General features: G+C 39.8%; 1 protein-coding gene across 2 annotated transcripts in view; it reads right to left on the bottom strand.

Annotated features, from left to right (window-relative positions):
- KCNH1 (potassium voltage-gated channel subfamily H member 1) overlaps nt 1-22590 on the bottom strand; it is a 2413895-nt gene that overhangs the window by 1375816 nt on the left and 1015489 nt on the right. The window lies entirely within an intron of this gene.

Here is a 22590-nt window from a genome sequence, read left to right as displayed (position 1 = left end):
CCACACTCAGGCATTACCGACAAATTTAGCAAGCTGAATGTAAACCCCTTTGTTGTAAGATGAGTTGCCAGCTGGCTCACAAACTGGTCACATATTATCAAAGTGAGTCACTCCACATAAACCAGCAGACCTGTCACCAAGCGGGTGCCACAACGGTCAGTGCTGGGCCCCCTACTGCTTGGTATATACTTCTCAGAAGTTCAGGCCAAAACTAAGGAGCTGTGGCTGACCAAGTTTGCAGATTACTGCAAACTGGGTACAATTACTGAATTCCCAAATTATGTCAGTATACTTCAGGAGGGTCTTACACAGACCAATGACTGGTGCCTCAGTCACAGTCTCAAACTGAATACAAAGAAATGCATCATCATTCCCTTTGGTAAAAACAATGCCCCTTTACGCTATCAAATTAACTATAATAACCCATGTACCTACGAAGTGGTAAGGAATCTGGAATCACAAATAGACTGTGACCTTAACTTTGAAGGCTTTCTACTTATCACACCTGATTAGCAAAAATATCACCTCTAGAGCAAAGGAGGTTATAACCCCTCACTACTCATCATTAATCAGGCCCATAATTGAGTATAATGCCCGTTTGGGCATGTACCATACATAGCACCTGCAGCAATTGGAGAGACCTCAGAGGTTTCTAACAAAGAAGATCAAGGCACTCCAACACGTGCATTACACAGACTGATTAACATCCCTGGTACTATACTCAGTATCATATAGACTTCTTCGGGGAGACTTATGTCTGGCTTACCGAGCAATCGCTGACCCAGACTAATGAATTTGCTGCACATCCATAAATCAAACAGGACTAAAGCTAGCCATTCCAGGGACCTAACTATGGCCTGCAACTTTAATAGGATGTGCTGAAGGGACATATTTGTCTCCCAGTGACTGTCACTTCTTTACAATAGGCTGCCAAGCTAAGTTGAAGCACAGCATTTCTATGACACTGTTCAAAGGGAACCTGGACGAGTGGATGGGGCACTATAAATTCTTAATGGGATAGTGCCCACAACCCTCCTGGACGTGGGCAGTCATTAGTAAATACAATCCTGGGTATTGACTGGAGTATCTAAGATATTACATTGGGATAATGACCTCTGGGTCGATAGCCTAGTAACCTCCTATGATCCTATGAATGTAGAACTGAAGGCTGTGGAGGGAAAGAGATGGTCACTACAAACATGGAATGTGTGAACCAAAACTCTGGCTTAGTGAAATGTGTTCTTCTGATGTGGTAAGTATAGTGAAACATCACCAGCCAGTTATTCTACACTTTACTGCAGAAAGCAGTCCTGAGACATAGATCTTTATGGACTGCATTACCACAAACTTTGAAGAGAAATGTGAGACTGGTGCTGCAGACCGGGGAAGCTTCTGATACTGGGACTAATGCCTAGAGTACCAGGTGGTCCAGGAAAAACAAGAAGGAACAACCATTACTACATCCAGTATCTCATCCAAAGTCTCATGTCCCACCAGCACCCTCCCTGACAAATGCCTTCATGTATGTCCTATCTATTGGAGAAGTAGGACAGGAAAGGAGTACCTGATGACTGTGCCTATGACATCAGTGTCATATGCTGCATGCCACTGTATACACTGTATGTAACAAGCATAATAGTCATGGTGTCCCAAACATGGCACCAACAAATGGGTGGTCAAATGCAGAACTTTCCTGGTGTGTGTTTGGGGGGGAGTATTGTCACCCTCAGTGTGGCATTACCTAAAGGTTTCAGTATCAATGCTTGGGCATGCTGTGATGGGAAAAAGGATACTAAGTATAACACACAGACAATGCAAGGCCATTGTCACAACATCACACACTCACAAAGTATCACTGCTAAATGCTTGTTTGCAGTATTCCTTCAAGAACACACATGGCTCATGGGCAAGTCTGTTTACATCCTCTGACTCTGTTACCTCTCTATTGCAGACACTCCCTGGTTTCCACCAGAGGAATTGATATGCCTTGTGGAAAACTGTCTGCACACATATCCATTAGAGAGAAGAATTCATTGTGAGCCACTCACCTGGTCTTCAGTGTGAGCACTGGACCACTGGCTACACCCAGTATCATGGATGGGAGTGCTCCCTGTGCATAAACCAGCTAATTCTGAATGCAGAAATAAAGAATTTTCAAAATGAAAGCAGATGTGCAAATATGATTGAACAGTCACTCAGAGTATCCCATGACATGGCAGTCCTGATTATGAGTCTCATTCTGCAAGGTCACTGACGAGACAGAAGTCTGATGATGCGTATCATGGCCCAGCAGTGAGGAGGCATATGAAAGGTTTTGTGAAAAAGGTTGTTTACTCTCTGCATACATTCCATGAAGGTGAACTAATATGGCAAGCATACTCTTGCAAAAGAATAAACTACATGAAAAAAAACAGACTGCTTCAGGAGAAGCAAAACATCCCATGGCACAACATAAAGAAATGGAGAAGCAGGTTAGGAGAAATCTAGTACAGCTGTAAAAAAGAAGAAATACAGAGACTCACACAGCAGAAGTTAAATAAACACCAAATACCAATGGGTAGTAATATATAAAGAACAATTAAATAAAGGTAAGCGCTTTCGCATTAAGAATGACAATGCTTCATCAGACCAAATAACAATACTATAAAAACTTCAATATAAAGCCATAAAACTCCTCCCAACAATGAAATAAATTAAAATCAATTACCTGTGTATGTGTGTTAGGATACTGGGAATACAGCAAGGTTTTATGCAGCAATGAGTTTACCAGACATATTGTTTACAATAAATGTTTTGTTGATGATATTTTTTTTAATGTGGAGAGGTATCTCTGAGTCATTACAGGAGTTTATTGAGTTTATGCAGAGTACTACTGGATTTTTAAAGTTTAGTAGTACTTTTTCTTGTGAATCTATAGATGTTTTAGATATAACAATTACCAGAGATGACTTAGGTAGGTTTAAGATGGATGTATATAAGAAGTCTTGTAAAAAGAATTCTTATTTATATAAAAGCAACATGCACCCTAGGTACATTCCTAGGAACGTGCTTAGAGGCCAAGTGTTTTGAATTGTGTCTCTATAGAAAAGAAGATTCTTTAGATCAGGCTCTGAAGAAATTAAAGGAAGAATTCCTGAAACAACATTACAAGGCCAGAGAGATGTGTGTATATATGTAGGGTCTATATTGGAACATTGAATATTTAACAGTTCAAATCACTAAAGGTCAACCCTTAGTGATCAAACTGTTAAAACATTGAATGTTCCGAAAAAAAATAAAAACAAAAAACAAAAAAAACTAAATGGTGCAGGCAGGGGGGCAAGCCCCCCTGCACCCCTCACACCCCCCGCTACTTAAATATACCAACTCCCTCTGAGACCGCACTACATTGAAGTAAATGGAAATCTCCCCTTATGGAGAGTTCTGTTTACCTCTTCGATGTTCTGCAGTTTCTCTATTCTCATGTTGGCAATGTCAGATTCGGCATTGTTGGCTTTCGAGAATTTAATATAGAGCCATATATATATATATATATATATATATATATATATATATATGTATATATACTCGTATATCTAGTGTGAAGTCTGAAAGAGCCAGTAAACCTAGACCCGTTTTCTCTGGTGAGGTAGATCCTGCAACTATACCAACCATAAAACAAGCAGAAGAGTCAGGTGCATTTTTACATATTCTAATGGTATTAATCTGCTCTGCGATATAATAAGGAGAAACTGGGGTATTGTTCGGAGTTGTTCTGTACTGACTAATTTGATAGGCAATAAAGCTGAGTTTTGTTTCAGGAATAATCTCTCTCTCAAGAGGCAACTTTGTTATAGGAATTCTGTAAAAGCGACACATTCTACATCTTCTGCAAATTGAGGTACATTTCCCTGTTTGAAATGTAAGGTTTGCAGATTTATTTGTTGTACATATACCTTTAGACATCCTACTCTACAACATGAGATAGAATTTTCCCTGTACGCAGACTGTAAGATTGCGAATGTGATATATTACATTTTCTGTGAGTACTGTTATGCATTCTATATTGGAAAAATGAATCGCTGTTTGAAGGACAGGATTTTAGAGCACCTCAGGGATATTAGACATAGTAAAACCAGCAATGCTCTAGCTACACATTTCCACCTTAGGACAACAACATACCTTTAAGTTTTTTGTTTTGGAGGTTGTGAAGTTAGGTATGAGAGGCAGTGACTTGAGAAACAAAACTGAAGTGAGACAACAGAGCTGGATCCTAGAGTTACAGTCTTATAGATTTCCTGGGTTAAATGAAATGCTTTCCCTTAAGCCAGCTCTGAAGGCACATTCCTTAACTCATTAGTTTTTCATTTTATATATATATATATATATATATATAAGCATGTGGCTCATGATGATGATGTCATCAGTGTGTGACAAGTTTGCTGAGAGGTTCAGTAGTGAGGCATGTTTGTGAGTGACATACACAGGTAATTGATTTTAATTAATTTTAATTAATTTCATTGTTGGGAAAAGTTTTATGGCTTTATATTGAAGTTTTTGTAGTATTGTTATTTGGTCAGATGAAGCATTGTCATTCTTAATGCGAAAGCGCTTACCTTTATTAAATTGTTGTTTATTTATTACTACCCATTGGTAATGTGGCATTTATTTAAATTCTATTGTGTGAGTCATTGTATTTCTTCTTTTTTACAAGTGTATTTCTTTGTGGACTCCAGCGACACTACCTGACGCTAAGTTTTAGTTCTGTGCTTGAAATCTAGTACAGCCTGATAACATAAATGCACAGAGAAGCAGGTTAGGGGAAATGTAGTACAGACCATGACACAACATAAAGACACAGAGAAGGAGGTTAGGGGAAATGTAGTACAGACCATGACACAACATAAAGACACAGAGAAGGAGATTAGGAGAAATGTAGTACAGACCATGACACAACATAAAGACACAGAGAAGGAGGTTAGGAGAAATGTAGTACAGACCATGACACAACATAAAGACACAGAGAAGCAGGTTAGGGGAAATGTAGTACAGACCGTGACACAACATAAAGGTACAGAGAAGCAGGTTAGGAGAAATGTAGTACAGACCATGACACAACATAAAGACACACAGAAGCAGGTTAGAGGAAATATAGTACAGACCGTGACACAACATTAAGGTACAGAGAAGCAGGTTAGGGTAAATATAGCACAGACCGTGACACAACATAAAGACACACAGAAGCAGGTTAGGAGAAATATAGTACAGACTGTGACACAACATAAAGAAACAACAGAAGCAGGTCAGGGGAGATGCAGTGAAGTTTTCTGCTGACAGGATGGTGGAAAAAAATTGAACTGGGAACTACAATGTCATGTGACATAGGCTTATGGGTAGGTCAGCAGAGGAAAGGAAGAAGGGAAGTGAATTTGCACATTTTTCATTATAAAGTATCACATTAGAGGCACTGGTATAAAGAGAGGAGATACATAAATCTGCTATTATATTACAACAGAAGTGATTCTTTAATAAATGATCCCCTTTCTTCCTTTGTTTTGCACAAGGACGTATGGGTCCCTTATTGTGCATTCCACTACTAACAATAAATATCACTGCACTGGATATCTTACAAGTTATACCCAAAATGCAGCACAAAAGCAGCAGAGCATCAAGCCTTATTTATTTGCTTAATTATCCCACTTTAATGTTGCGTTTATAGCCAAAGGAATTGCAGTGGTCTGCTCTGATTTATTTGCAACTAGGGTTTGTTTACATTTTTACTGATGGATTTTAATTAATACACCAAGGATGCAGATGTTAAATCCCTCAAAAATATAAAACAGATCAAATGTGTAGACAAACTATGAAAAATGCAAGTACCAGAGCTATAAAGCCGAATGGGCTGCAGAAGGAATAGTCACAGAAAGGATATGATCAGGACATAAACATGCTCATTCCAACAAAAGACTTATACATTAAGCAGTGTAGAGTGGGGTACAGTTTATTGATTTTGTTACAAAAGAAAATGTCAGCATTTAACATTTCTCTGATATGATATTGTCTTTCTGTTGTCTACTCATTGTAATGAGCATATCATTTTCTCTCTCTGCCATGCTAAGCCATTTATGTATATGAGTTGCAGCTGCCAACACTGGTCAGGATTTGGAAACTACTCCTGAATGCACTCCATAAGTTTAGGTCAGTTTGTTTGCAGTGCTCACCAAATGTCTGTACAGTACTGAAGATTTCAAAAAATGTTAGCAACACGCAACTAGCCTCGAAAAGTGGAGTAAGTTACAAATAAAGTTCTGTACCTCTACTGTGTAAGGATACATGAAGTTGTTAATATGAAGATTCTGATGAATGTATTTACTTTACCCAACTGTATATTCAGCCCTTTACTACTGCCCCTTCTTATTCTTACACATGTCCTCCCTCCCTTCAATCCCCTCCACAATCCCCTACTCTACCACATGCCACACTCAACCCACCCCCTTTTCTATGAAGAAGTATTACATGATGTATGTCTAATCTTGACCATTTTAAATGCATTTCATGTCCCTTTAAGGTCATCTACCCTTCTTTCAAAATTCCAACCTCTAAACATCTCTTTACAATATATAGGCTTCATATCATGCTGTCCCATGTCCTATTCCCTACAGTGACTACATGTCCACTGCCTTTTCCCACAGGCCATGTCCACCAAACCTTACTTATATAGTAGTTTTGTGCAGGTAGTTAGTAGGTAGGTTGAACCACCACAGCCTTTTGTAACTAAAGAAAAAATATCTTAAAGGCAATTATCCAGACAATGCATCTGAGAGGTGTAAATGAATACACACTATATTTATCACATTGTCAGGAATAATGTATTTCTGTGCATAAATAAAAACAGTAAGGGAGTGATGGAAGAGCACAAGTCATGCAGCAAAATACACAGAAAAATTCAGAAAGATTATTCCCAGCAGGGTATGGAGGTGAAGAAAAGAGTCATTATGCATTAGGGAGGATTAGCACATCGTGAAAGAAGAGTCTATGAGGAGACTTAGGGATGAGAAAGCTGATGGGGAACAATGGAGAGCTTGTAATGTTAAAGATATGCTTACAGAAAATAAGAACTATATCTTCAATATGCTAAGGATTCTACTTCACCTCTACTCGTGGGCAATGTCCTTTTCTAGTTGTGATCTCCAGAACTGAGCATTATAGTACATTTATAACATAGTGTCCTGCTGAGGGAAAGGGCAATGCCTGTGCTCCACAAAGTCATAGTCATCTCACCACTGAATTATCCACCACGCTGCAAACTTTTCAAATTAACCTTTTATGCTGCATTACATGAGTCATTCTAAAAAATAAGATAGTGTAGTGCTTAGAGTCCTGGCTTTACATGCAGGTGTTCATGGTTCGAGTACACAAGTGATTGGTTGAAAGAGCAGGGGCTAGCGGGACTGGGTAGTAAATTAACTTCTAGATTCTTCCATCTTTTCTGATATTTAAACCCTGTATCTGCAGGGGGCTGTGCTTGTTTTTACCGGGCTGTGGAGTGGTGATTAATCATTGGGACAAATTAGAAATTCCCTAAGACTCCAAGAGCAGAATAAGTTATTTCTTAAATGTATTCCATTGAATTGCACTTCTTAACTGTTATAACTGTGCTATTACAGCTAATCCACTACATTTTGCACTGTTATAAAGCTTTTTTTTACTGTTTCACTGCATTTGTGTACTGTTTTATACTGTTGTAACTGTATTTTTCATTGCTAAATAGTGTTTCATTACTGTAATTGCATTTTTACTGAATTACTTAAGTATAAACTACTTTTTCATACTAAGAGTTGTACTTTCTGTTTGTGAGTAACTAGTAGCTGTAGTATAGTTTCCCACCCTTCGTCCCTGTTGGTGTCTTGTTCTTATACTTGATGGCTTTGCAGTTGCCTGCTCCTACTGTAAATTTGATCTGGGACACTCCTCCCAGTCTAGTGTCATGAGCTCATTCTACCTAATACAGAAAGAACATTTGAGAAGGCCAACCCACTTAGTTTCTTAACCTTGAATTATATTCTGTTCCTCCTTTCTCCCTTTCCACTTTATAAAAAAATACTTTGCTAGAATCTACCATTGCTAGAATCTCCTTGTGTTCTGAGTGAGTGTGCTTCTCAAACAATCTAGAAATATAGAGCTATTAAGTATATTTGTTGGTACTTTTTAACTGTTCAGAGTTCTGCACTGTCTTAATTTTTGCTTGACTGAATTATTTATATATTTGCTGGCATTGTTTTCTGATACTCTAAGTGTCTCCATTTTGATTTTTTCCTAATTTACTGCTTTCTGCACATGTTTTTAGTCATTTTTTAATTTAATTGCATTTATTTAAACTCTATTTGGTTTAATATTGATACACACTCAAGTGTGGTAACTTGCACTGCATTTGAATTGTTTTACTGCTGTTTTAGGTGCTTTTCTGCTAAAAAAAGCTCTGAGCTTGTTTCCCACCTTTCCTGTAACTAGTATAGTCCAGATACAGATGTGCTGTATCCAGGACTCTTTGTAAGTTTCTGAGCCCCCCAAGCCTTTCTGTGTTGGAGGGAAGCCTTCTAGCTTATCAATGGGAGTGGTAAGCACTAGGTAGCCTATCTGCCACAAGAGGAGTGGTTTCTAGCCCAGAAATTGTAGTTTAGTGGCCGTTTGGGCAGTTTTTCCATCCCCTTCAACTTTCAGGTTTAAAAGCCCACATTTGTGCTTGTTTCCCGCCTTTCCTGTAACTAGACTAGTCCTGATACAGATTTGCTGTATCCAGGACTGTTTGTATGCTACTGAGCCCCCCAAGCCTTTCTGTGCTGGAGGGAAGCCTTCTAGCTTATCAGTGGGAGGGGTAAGCACTATGTAGCCTATCTACCACAAGATGAGTGGTTTCTGGCCCAGAAATTGTAGTTTGTTGAATGTTTGGGCAGTTTTTCCATCCCTTTCAATTTTCTGGTTTAAAAAGCCCACATTTGCATGGGTTTGCGCTTGTTTAAGCTCCGCTCAGTGGCGCCAAGCTGTGGTAAACTATTACTGGTGCAAGAAAGTCTGCCCTTCATTTTTTTCCTTAGATCTTGCTAGTTCTTTTCTCTCTTGCACTTCAAATAGCCTAATCGCTTTGTGCTTCAACAGGTTTTGTAGCAATTATTATAGCACACCTAAGAGCCATAAGCACTAGTCATTCTTCACAGAAATAGCTCTAGTACTTAGTAGTTATGACCACCCCTCCTGGCATGATTAAAGGGCAGTTTCCTGTGCTTTCTCCTATTAACCTGGTGAACTTGGGCATTAAGAGGCAGTGTAGCAACTGCCTCATGTACACAGACAACCCTCTCCTCTTACCTCCCAACACTCAGAGTTGTGAGAGTTGCACTTATATCACCAAATTGGAAGCTATGCACTCTCCAGCCAAGACCAAACTAGCTGGTCAAGAGGAGAAGTTCAACACCTGCACCATACCACATGGAACACAAAGCCCTCCAGAACACCCACTATCACAGCTCTCACATGAAAACACAAGCCACACACCCACCTTCGCAGAGGCACTCAATAGAAATTTACCCAAACAGCAGAGGCCTCCAAGACAGAAGGGCACTCAACCACCACAACGCAGCACAAACCACAGGACACATAGCTTACCTCCACAGTGTGTCCCTCAACCTAAGCTCCTAAGGCTAAATACATTGCCCAATACACTAATCATAGGTGACTCAATAGTGAGGCACACAGATGTCCCACTCACTAGGTTGATAAGGAGAAGGTAACAGTCAGCTGTCTATCAGGTGCCAGAATCCGACACATAACACAAGCACTCATAATATAAACATATTAGTGTGAAAAAAGATTATATTTTTCACTTCTTGGCTCTACAAGTAATAGATACCAATATGAGAAGAGGAGATCTTAAAGATCTAACTGAACTTGAAGAAACAAAATGGATTGCTGACTTGAGGGCAGATAAAGCACCAGGACTTCATGAAGTGTTACCTATGAAACCCATTCTTAGAATGCGTTGGCTAAGATGATGACACTGAGTGGGCACACCTTGCTTTTGCCTTTGTGATTAACAGAAGAGAAATCTGCACAGGAAATTATGTCAGTGATGATGTAAGTTCCATAGGAAATTATGTTAGTGATAATGCATTTTGAATTTTATTGGATGATTTTAGTATTTAAATGAGTTCTAGATTTGTAAATGCAGATCTGAAAAAGGTGAAAAGCCGAAAGTGCTCATCTCATTTTTAGTGCCTTTACAAGTGCGTTGGAATTTTAATAAAAACGTTTTGCCATGGCATTATCTCTTGTTTTCCTGCACTTGGATTAATTTTTTCAGGAGTAATTTTGATGGCTAACTTGGATTCATCTGTTCATTTACTTCTGCTCAGAGGTCCAAGCCAACACAGAGGGACTCTGGCTGACCAAATTCACAGACGACTGCAAGCTGGGAGCCATTATTAACTCTCCAAGTGATGCAGACATCCTACAGAAAGGCCTCACTGAGACCAATGACTGTTGTCGAAACCATGGCCTTAAGCTTAACGCCAAAAAATGCATCATCATCCCCTTTGGGAAAAAGTGACTTCTCACTACCACATCGATGGGAGCTCACTGAACACTGAATGTTTTAGAAGAGATCTGGGGATGGAAGTTGACAGCAACCTCTCGTTTGACCACCACATTGCCACTGTGGTCAGAAAGTCCTTCTATGTGCACATCTCATTGCCAAGAGTTTTGCATCCAAGAAAGAAAGAGGTCATCGTCTCTCTCTACTCTTCCCTCATTAGACCAATCATTGAGTATAACACCCCATCATGTACCTCACTAGACAGCTGCAACAACTGGAGAGGCCAAAGAAGTACCTCATGAAGAGGATCCTAGGCATTAAAAACATGTCTTACACAGACAGACTCAAAAGACTCCAGCTATTCTCTGGCTCATAGCGCCTACTTAGAGGCGCTCTCTGCTTGACTTACAAAGCCATGTCTGACCCAGCTCTGTAAGAAATGCTATATCTAAAGAAATCCCAGTCCTTCCACACCTCATGCTCCAGAGACCTCAACCTCATTACCACACTCAACAGAGCATGCTGGAGGGACAGGTTCCTCACCCAGAGACTGCCCATGCTCTGGAATAGACTTACCATACATGTCAAGCAGAGCACCTCACTGTCCCTCTTCAAGAGAAATCTTGATGAGTGGATGGGAAATAGAAAATTCACCCCAGGGATCACTCCAATGGCTGTACTTGATAGAGGCACTGGGAACTAATGTCGGGCGGCATGATGCAAGGGTAATCCTATGGGTTAGGCTTGTAAAGGCTCCAGGGCCATTAGCCTAATACACACCTATGAACCTATGAACATTGGGGGAATGAAATTGTGTTCCTACTCATTGTCTGGAACATTCTGAATTAAGAAATCAATGTGAATGAATTACACCAGCATTTCAAAACAAAATAAAATCATGCAAAACCCTGCAATAGCCACTGATAATCCCTCAGACAAAATTCGAAACATTTTCCCTCAAACGCTGAACTGGCACAACACATTATGGTCTAGTAAACCTTGGCAGTCACTGAAAATGCACTTCAATGTTAGAGGTGTGATAGTGCACTCAAACAAGACAAAATAACATGAACCCATTTAAAAAAAAAAACTGGATGAGTGTCACAGCATTGCTCCTTCATTTCACTAATCTCAGCTGTATTGCCAGGAATACATGCAGCTAATGCACTTAAACCAATGCAGTCCTTTGTGTAAAATAAGTAAAAGGGGCTTAGATTTCATCTAGAGCTAATTTTAATGCAAACATTTTGGCAAAATGCTTTTTTAAAGGTGTCCTTACAAGTACAAAGCTATATGTATCATATCCTAGAGAAATATACGGCAAAAGCAAGGGTGACATAGCATTTACATTAATTGAAAAACACTTATTTGCCAATACTTTACATTATATAGCTGTTCAAAGTTGTGCTTAATTTCACTGTAAGGATATTTTTTCTGTAGTGATGCTTAACTATTTGTCAGCATTAATTTGATCAGACTTTATTTTGCTATAAAAACTATACAGAATTCGACAGGCCAAAACATAACTGGTTAGCCATGCGTAATGCAAAACATAAACCTTCACTTTTGCTAGGATCAAAGCCCCCTGCACCTTCTGTGTAGGCTATGTCCCACCAAATTTTATATTCTGAGGTTGCTTTCAGTATTTCCATTTACTAAATTCTGCCTTCAATGCCTTCCATGGACTGGGCTTGGAAAGTAACATTTTAATGAAACTATGTAAGAGAGATTACAGCACCACCATTAAATAGGTCCCCCAACCCATGTACCCATGTTAACTAAAAGAGTATGGTACAATCCAGCACTCAATGTGTCTTAAGCAAATCAAAAACTGAGTTCAGTAAAAGGCAACACATTACATTAATAGAGGGAAACATGTCAGATGGGTTATCAAAAACATGTCTTCTGGATAAATAGAATTAGCCTGACTATAACACAATTACTGATGAGGCCTAGGGTGTACTTTGACTATAAGGAGTAATGGGTCAGTGCCTGTTGATAATCATGTAGAACACATCTTGAAGATATTTTGATTCAAACAATATGAAGCTTAGTTGTGAACATTAGCACAACTGGTTGCTGTTGCCTCGACAGACTTGATGTTGACTGGCAATGATTATCACCAGTCTCCTAGTTGAATTAGTCAGGGTATTTCAGAAATACCTTAATTCATCTATAGGTAGATTCTAGGAAAGTAGATGCTTCCTACACTGCCACTATGGGGTACCTTTATTGTCAGTGTTCCTTTGTTTGGCCTTGACATAGCTGAAAAAGCCATGCAACAGTTCACTCAACTGATTAACAAATAACCATGTGAGAACTTGTGGCCTTGCACATTGCTGTAACTAGTATCTCCATGTTTACTAAAAGATATGGAGATTCCTTGAACCAGAAGCTGACCTTGAATGATTACGCTCTACTGGCTGTATAATTTGTACAGTCTCTTTTTCTCTTTCAGCTGTTCCCGTTATGGGTCGCCACAGCGGATTATCTGTTTCCATTTCTTCCTGTCCTCTGTATATTGCTGTGTCACACCAACCACCTGCATGTCCTCTCTCACCACATCCATAAACCTTATCATAGGCCTTCCTCTTTTCATGTAATAATTGTACTAGTATAATCTGTACAGTGTTAGTACATTTATTACACAACGTGTACAGTATATTTGTAGAACTAGCAACAGTGCCATGGTGCAGCAGTTTTTGACTGTCCAGGGACTGAAAAATTAATGCACAGTTTATAGACTTGTAGCAGTTTGTACCCGAAATATTTTCTACAATATGAGATTCTGCAATGACCCAGTGTTTTGCTTGCCTTACTGAAAAGTATAGCATGTTAGCTAGAGTCTTGAGACTTGGAAAATGTAAGAGAAAGACAAAGTAATGCACAAGATATTAAAAATTACCTAAACAACCTTTATTGTTCATGCTTGTTTTCCTTTAAAAGAAAGAGAATTAAAAATAAACCTGATGTAGGAAAATACTGCACTCCTTTTTTGACACTGGAAAGGCGCGAACATTTTAAGTCTGCATGCAAATTAGTTATGTTTTTGTCAGCTCACTCAGAGTTATTAGCAATGTTGTACTGTATGTGACACATTTCATTGTTTTCTTCTCAGCTCTACCTTGATGCTGCCTTTCTAAATTATAGTGTTTGTACACACATACTTCATCAGATCATGACAGCTCTTAAATTCACAAAGGGAAAAATAAAAATACATTTAGTTTCAGGTAACATTCTACTTAATTCAGTGCATTTTTCTGTGAATATCTGTATTGGTGTGGTTTATTCACTGTAAAAAAAACACATAAAGAGCTTTATTGATTAGGTATTGATTAGGTAGTGCACAATATGATTACCAACAGCAGCTGTCAGGATTGACTTGCTCCTGCTGCGACAGTGTTTAAGTGCCTAAGTGCTACTAAGTAGCTAGAAATAAAAGCCCGTGAAACAATCTGCACAACGGCTGCTGCAATTTTCATTTAGGCAGCATGTCACTCAAGTAAGACTCCAGATATAACAGAATAAAATCATGTGTATCTGTTTATACACTGAAAGTGTAATCTGCTGAAAACAGTTTTGACAAACGTTGACTATGTGTTCATCTCCTATTGCTACCTGGACAAGTGTCCAATAATAATGTGAATCAAAGGTTTTCTTAATGGTGTAGCAATTGCTGGCCCCATATTATATCACATCATACCAGATCATATCCCAGGGTTTTTAAATAAGTCAGAATGATTTCCCCAAATGAGCTAATGGAATGTTTCATATATCTACATTAATTAATATAAAGATACCCTACGCTCTCTGTTAAAAAGAAAATAAGGTGTGTTTTCTTGCCCTTTGCAAAAAGAGTGATAAATATTTTAGATTTTCTAGTCTGTGCATATTCACAAAGATGACAAGAAGTTAAAATAATGGCTTAAATGTATAGAATGAATCAGAAAAAGCAATCTTCCTGTACAAAATATACTGCATAACTTACAAAAGAGGACTGTTCAGGTATTGTGCATGTTACTGGGGGAGTGGGAAGGAAATGACGCCACAAGGGAAAGAGGAGCAAGACTGACACTAACCGGCATGCACGTCAGATAATACGCCACTTGTATTTGTAATGTCACGTCACTTGTTAGTTCAGTCAGGTGGGAAGGATGTAGTAGCTCTGTTTGGCAGTAACACAATCTCCTAAACTAAGGATGAGACCCAAAAACTTCATGAAAGAGATCATTTTAATCAGACCCTTACACCTACTGACTGATTGTTCTTTTCTTTACATATACACTGTTCTCACACTTAGTTGTTTTTGGTTTTGGATTTGGCTGGGAGTACAATTATTTTTGTTTGAGAATCTGGCAGAGGGTAAGAGTCAATGAGACTTGTTTTAGTTAAGACCAGTACTGGAAAACAACTTAAAAGAGGTATTTTTTTAATTATATTCTCTTATCTGCAGACTGATAGCTTATAGATAGTTACTAGTCATGTGGCCCAGGAGACCATTAAAGAGCCCAACCGAAATTCTCAATTACCCAAACTTAGCTTACCTGGTTAAGTGACTTGCTCAAGGTCACAAAGTAAGCAAATGAAGGTGGAAGGATTCAAACCCTGTACCCTTGGAACAGGAAACAGCTTATTAATAAGTCAGAGCTCTAGTCTTTGGCTTTAACTGTGGTTTTCTCTGAACTGTAAGTTGCTTTTGTTTTAATTTGTGGATGGAGGCACGGTTATTTTTGTTTGAGAATCCGGCTGAGGGTAGAATCCATATTGAAGTATATAATAACAGGGACAAACAGTTTATATTGCTTCTCTGCTGCATAATGTTGAGAACATTCTAGAATATAGCATTTCAGAAAAACATAGTTGCTATAAACTACAGTTTTAAGAATTTTGTTTGAATGATTCATGATAAACACAATTCGCAAAGTAATCCAATATAAAATTTATAGAAAAGGATGCAATGCTGGTGAACAATATTCACAAAATTCTCTTTAAAATGCAGCAATAACAAATTGTCTGGCAAAGTCACCAGGGCAAATGTTTACAAGTTGAGTACATTACTAACAATCCAAAACATGATAAAAAAAAACACATTCTGAACTTTTAATAACAAAAATCCAAAACTGGACATCATAGGTAAGGTTTAATTTAATTTAGAACATATCAACATTGGCCCTTTACAGGTATTATTTAATGATGTGTTGAGCAGCATACTTTCTGGAGGACAGGAACAAGACTGCAGTGCTTCAACTCTATAAAAAAAAGAGAGTTGGAGTACAGGAAAATTACATACCTCTCTGTTTACTAAGTTCTGCAGGCATGTTTTTAAACAGAGAATAGTAAAGGTGTTAGAAACATGTTAGAGAGGTATATCTGGGTATTTGCAACATACCAACGTGACAGGTATAGTATGTGCATATCAGCTTAAAACTTCATGTACAGCACAGTACATGAGGTAGAGTCTGGAACACGGTTAATGTTATGGATTTAGATGTTAGCATGGCATTTGAAAGCATGCATCACAAAATTCTGCAACAGGAGCTCATGTTTTTTTTTTCAACAGTGGATGGGATATTAGCTATCTTATAAAGAATGGGAGAATGGGGGATTTAATTAATATGCAAATGTTTAAAGTGCTGTCTGAAAAGGAGTACTCCATGGGATCAGTGCTGGAACATAGAGGCACTTCTTCATACACACACTAGATATAATGAAAAAATATGTATCACAGGTTCATAGGTAGGTACTAGGCTATCGGCCCAAGAGCCTAAGTAAGCCTAGCCAACAAGGTTCCCTGGCGTATGCCACCCAAGAAAGTTATTTTCCTGTGCTCCTGTTGAGCAGAGCCACAGAAGTGATCCCCGGGGTGTATTTCCTATTTCCCATCCACTTATCAAGATTTTTCTTGAAGAGTGCTAATGAGGAATTTTGCTTGACATAGATGGGTAGCTTGTTCCAGAGTATGGGAAGTCTCTGGGACAGGAATCTATCCCTCCAGCATGTCCTGTTTATTGTGGTGACAAAATTTAGGTCCCTAGAGCATGTAGCTCGGAGGGATTGGGATTTTTTTAGGTGTAGCATGTCCAACAGCTCTGGGTTTGACATACCTTTATATGTTAGAGATCACCTCGGAGTAGGCGATATGCTATGGAGTAAAGCTGGAGTTTTTTGAGACGGTCAGTGTAGGGCATCTGTTTGAGGCCAGTAATCCTCTTTGTGAGGTACTTTTGTGGCCTTTCCAGCTGCTGCAGATGTCTTGTTAGGTACATTCCAAAAGGGGCATTGTACTCTATAATGGGTCTAATAAGTGTCGAGTAGAGGGGAACAATCACCTCTTTTTTCCTAGATGAGAACCCTTTTGTGATGAGGTGTGCCATGTAGAAGGATTTCCTGACTACTGTGGCAATGTAATTATCAAAGGAGAAACTACTGTCCACCTAGGTCCCCAGTCTCTTATCACACATTCGGCGTTAAGTAGACTGCCGCCTATGTGGTAGTTCATGGGTACAGAGTTTTTACCAAAGGGGATGACAATGCACTTTTTGGCATTGAGCTTGAGGCCATGGCTCTGACACCAGGCATCTGTCTCAGTGAAGCCCCTCTGTAGGATGTCCACATCATTTGGGGACTCAAGTATGGCTCCTAGTTTGCAGTCATCTGCGAACTTCGTTAGCCAAAGGCCTTCTGTGTTAGCCTGTACTTCAGAGAAGTAGATACCAAACAGGAGACGACCCAGAACTGAACCCTATGGTACTCCACTTGTCACGGGTTTGAAGTCAGATTTGAAATCTGCAACTTTTACAGTGTGGGTTCTGTCAGTGAGCCAACTGGCAACCTATCTTGTGAAGTAGGGATTTATGTCTAGTTTAGTGAGTTTAGCTATAATTCAAGGATGGGGGATGGTGTCGAAAGCCTTGGCGAGGTCAAGATAGGCTGTGTGAACCACCTTACCCTCATCTACAGCTTTGGTGACTGCCTCAAAGAAGTCGATCAGGTTCAGGAGGCATGATCTGCCTTTCACAAACCCGAACTGGGTGGGGGTCCAGAGTTTGGAGGTTACCAAAGTCTTTGTTTATGAGTTCCATGATGATACGTTCCATGGTCTTACAGACCAGGCTCATCAGGCTAATAGGGCAATAGTTCCCGGGATCAGTGGTGGCTCCCCCTTTGTGGAGTGGGATAACTGTTGCTGTGCGCTATTCAGTGGGCACAAAGCCTGATGTGAGACTATGACTGAACATGGTGCTTAGGTGGGGAGCCAGTTTGTTCTGAAGTTCATGTAAAACGCAGCCTGGGATGTTGTGTGATTCCATGGATGCTGTGTTTTTGGCTTTAGAGAGTGCAGCTTTTACCTGCGTAGTTGTGATTACAGGGACTCTGCATTCTTCCTGTATAGATATGGGCCCTTTAGGGAGTGAGAGTGAGGTAAAGTTAGCACTGAACCTACCTGCCAGGACAGTGGCAATATCAGTTGGTTCTGTAATTTTCATGCCATTGTGCTGAAACTCAGAGCAGATCTGGGTGTTGCCATTGAGATTCTTGACATAGCTATAGAATGCTTTGTGGTTGTCCTAGAATCAGTGGCGATTTTGTTTTCGTAGCTAGCTTTGGAGGATCTTATAAGGGATCTCAGCTTCTTACTGAGGCTGACCAGGGAACTCCTCCACTCATGGGATTTTACTCTCTTTTGCAACAGTTTCCTCCTTCTGTTGTAGAGTTTGTTTATGGCAGGGGATCAACAGATTGGCTTCCTTTTTTTGGAGGATAGAGTCTTGGTTCTGTTTGGGATAGCACAATCCATGCACTCGTGTAAGTGCTTAAAGAGTGCATCTGTGTAGGATTCAGCAGTCGTAACCGTATTGTCCATCTGCATGCGTGTCGTGAAGTTCACCACTTCTGTCTTAGCAAGCATGAAGTTGGCTTTGGAGAAATTTTTTTACCGTGATTTCCTTAATGGGGGGTGGGGGCGGGATGTGGATATCTAGGGTGATTAGCTTATGGTCGGATCTGACCAACGAGGAGTTGACTTCAGGTGTGGAATACTGGTCACTCATGTTGGTAATCACTAGGTCTAGGATATTGTTGCCCATAGGTGGGGGTGTGGATAAGTTGATCCAGGGCATTGGCATTGGAATTTATGAATTCCAGAAAGCGTTGAGTGGAGGAGTTGGTACATGAGTAGTTTTCCCAGTTAATGGTGGGGTAGTTGAAATCAGCCATTATTAGGGTGTTTGGTTGAACCCTAATATTTTCCAGTATATCAAGAAAAGAGGAGTGGGAATCCTGGGGCATGGTGGGGGATCTGTAGCAAGCTACAATTTGGATTACAGCTTTTCCCAGAGTTAGTTGCACTTGGATAACCTTGGATGCATTATGATGAGCAACTAACCTGGAGGTATGGATATCCTTAATGAATATGGACATACCACCGCCTTTGGTGTTCCAGTCCAGGTTAGATGGCTGAAAAATGTGGTATGAGTTATAGCCTGGTAATGCAGGGGTGCTCTCTAGAGCCTTAAAGCAGGTCTCAGTCACTGCACAGATATCGATGTTCTCCATTTTAAGGAGTGCCTCGAGGGAGTGCATTTTGAGATTTAGACTTCTAGCATTGAGTAGCATTACCCTCAGTTTTTGCTTGCCTGTTCCTGCTACGGTGGTGAATTTGTCATTTGAACCTTTCCAAAAAAGGCACTATAGGGGCAGCAAGAGCCTTAGCCAGTATCCAGAATCCCAGAGGTGACAGGTGCAGGCCATATCTGGCAGAGCATCGTGGTTTGTCGACCATGTCGTCCAAGTCAGACAGATACTGGATCTCCTTAGAATGACACCGGAAGCTTAGCCAATTGTTGAGGTCAAACATTTTGTCCTTGTACTACGGTATCATTCTGGGTGATGGCAGGATACTACTCAGGGCTCAGGGCTGGGCTACAAGATTGGAGAGCTCTTCCATGTCCCTTTTCATGTAGTCCAGGGAGGTACATCTCAGGTCATTCACACCAACATGGACAATGACAGAGTCATATCTGTACTTGTTGTGGAGTGACCTGAGTGCATGGGTCATGTGGCGGATCCTGGCACCTGACAGGCAGCTGACAGTAACCTTCTCCTTCTTTAGCCTGGTGAGTGGGACATCAGTGTGCCTGACTATAGAGTCAACTATGACTAGTGTGTTGGGTACGTTGTTTTGCCTTATGGGCTGTGGTTGAGTGGCACACTGAGTCTATGGGCTATGTGTCATTTGGGTTGTGTTGGGGGTGGGGTTTGCTTGCGTTTCTGCTTTGAAGGTCTCTGTTGCTTGAGCAGATTATTATTGAGAGCCACCGTGAATGTTTTTGTGTTTCTATGTGTGGATTTTGGTGGTGTAGGTTTAGTAGGACTATATGATGAGTGTGGTGTGGTGCATTTACCTTCTCCTCTTGACTGTCGAGTTCAGCCTTGGTTGGAGAGAGCTTTACCTCCAGTTTGGCTAGATAAGTGCATCTCTCACAGGTTTTGGTGTTGAGTGGTAGGAGGAAATGGTTGTCCATGTACCTGAGGCAATTGCTACATTAGCCCAAGATGCCCAGATTCATCAGATAGACAGGAGATAAAACTGGGAGCTGACCCTTGGACATGCCTGAATAAAAAACTACTTTCCTCAAGACAAGTGAGGAAAGTGAGTATAAGAGCTGTTTTTCTCTAAGCAAGAGAGGAAAGTAAGTACAAAAACTGTTTTCCTCTAGGTAAAGAGGAAGGTTGAGTGATGTAGTAATTTGTAGCTTATTTAGTGCTAACAACAAGTTCTGAACAAGTACTGAGCACGAATAAGCAAATTCAAGTGCTAAAACTAAGAATCTGTACCTGGATCTTGTGGTAGATAGGCTACCTAGTGCTTATCACTCCCACTGATAAGCTAGAATGCTTTCCTCCAACACAGAAAGGCTTAGGGGGCACAGAAGCTTACAAACAGTCCTGGATACAGCAAATCTGTATCTGGACTAGACTAGTTACAGGAAAGGCGGTAAACAAGTGCAAACGTGGGCTTTAAAACCAGAAAGTTGAAAGAGATGGAAAAACTGCCCAAACGGCCAATAAACTACAATTTCTGGGCCAGAAACTACTCTTGTGGTAGATAGGCTACCTAGTGCTTACCACTCCCACTGATAAGCTAGAAGGCTTCCCTCCAACACAGAAAGGCTTTGGGGGCTCAGAAGCTTACAAACAGTCCTGGATACAGCAAATCTGTATCTGGACTAGACTAGTTACAGGAAAGGTGGGAAATAAGTGCAAAAGCAGGCTTTTAAACTAGAAAGTTGAAAGAGATGGAAAAACTGCCCAAACGGCCAAAAAACTACAATTTCTGGACCAGAAATCACTCTTATGGTAGATAGGCTACCTAGTGCTTAAAACTTCCACTGATAAGCTAGAAAGCTTCCCTCCAACACAGAAAGTCTTTGGGGGCTCAGAAGCTTACAAACAGTCCTGGTTACAGCAAATCTGTATCTGGACTAGACTAGATGGAAAGGAAGAAATGAGAAATAGAAGATAATTCAAAGTTAAGGACCCAAGTGGCTTGCCCTTCACAAATGTTCTCTCTGTATTAGGTAGAGTGAGCTAGTGACACTAGACTGGAATAGAGCTGGGATAGAGCTGAACAGATGGGACTGGTAGGAGTGTCTGAAGTCAAAATATGATCTCACTGTACTCGGTTGAGTAAACAAATGAGATAGATCCAGGAGGAGTGTTCAAACACAAATTTACAGGAGGGGCGGGCAATTCCAAAGCCACCAAGATTAATACCAAAACAAGAAAAGGGAGGGCTGGCGGAAAACTAACTGCAGAGACAGAGAGAGACCACAGTATTCTATGAAACAAATAAATAGAAAAATAAATAACTACAGAGAGACACAGACACAATAGTCAATGAAACAATTAAATAGACAGAAAAATGAAATGCAGTACAATCTTTAACACTGCAAGTTTGTACTTAACTCAGCTAGTAATGCAGTTGATTGTAGGTATGTAGCAGAAGCCAAACAACTCAGGTATACAGCAGTAATAAATTCAAAGATATTTAACTAACACTTATAAATACAGGGAAACCCTCTAGGATAAGAGTTTAACACCAAATATCAATGAATATCAATGAAGTGAAACACAATAGCCCCCAATAACTGCAGAGACAGAGAGAGAGAGAGACCACAGTATTCTATGAAACAATTAAATAGAAAAATAAATAACTACAGAGAGACACAGACACAATATTCCCTGAAACAATTAAACAGACAGAAAAATGAAATGCTGTAAAATATGCTGATGGCATAAGCTAGCCAAACTGGTGACATCCTCTGATGATACTGTGCAGTTACAAGGGTCTGAAATAATATACTTACATGCTCCAAAAGCAATAAAATGTAAGTATGAAAAAGGGCACATTACTAGATGTGGACAGGTTTCTTGGTTTAATACATTTTGATACGATACGTAGTTTGGCTGGAGTACCAGAGACATGACTTTGTTATAGAAACATCAATAAGAAAAAAAAAAGAAAAATATATATATAATGTCATGTGTATCAACTAAAGAAATTTGAATTTCACTAGGTTTTTAAGCAAGATGCATTTACAGCAACATTTTTGCATAAACTACTAAACCTATTTGCAAAGTTCATCAGATAAACTTGAGGTTAAATCTCTGTAACAAACAATTCTGTTTCTTTCAGTAAATGAGTGACCACAGATTATGATTTTTTGCTCCTGAGACATCATTCCAGACTTTGGGCCAAAAGTGGAAAAAAAGCTTTAAGTAGTACATAGGAATAACATTTTTGGAGGATGGCTGCTTGTTGTTCTGTGCATTACAGCACATATGGACTTCACTTTCTTTGGACAGATAGAAACTGCATAATAAATAAGAAAGCATCTGAAATATGAAATGCATTGGAGATCAGTAAAGTCTATACAGAGACAGAGGGGGGGGGGGATATACTTGATTATTCCATTTAACTCAGTGATTTATTTTATTAACTGTGCTGGTCCAATAGTCAT

Source organism: Protopterus annectens, chromosome 1.part0 (genome assembly GCF_019279795.1).
Source record: "Protopterus annectens isolate FY-2018-M chromosome 1.part0, PAN1.0, whole genome shotgun sequence".
In the NCBI taxonomy this organism is placed as follows: Eukaryota; Metazoa; Chordata; order Ceratodontiformes; family Protopteridae; genus Protopterus; species Protopterus annectens.
This window is presented reverse-complemented; position numbering and strand designations above follow the sequence as displayed.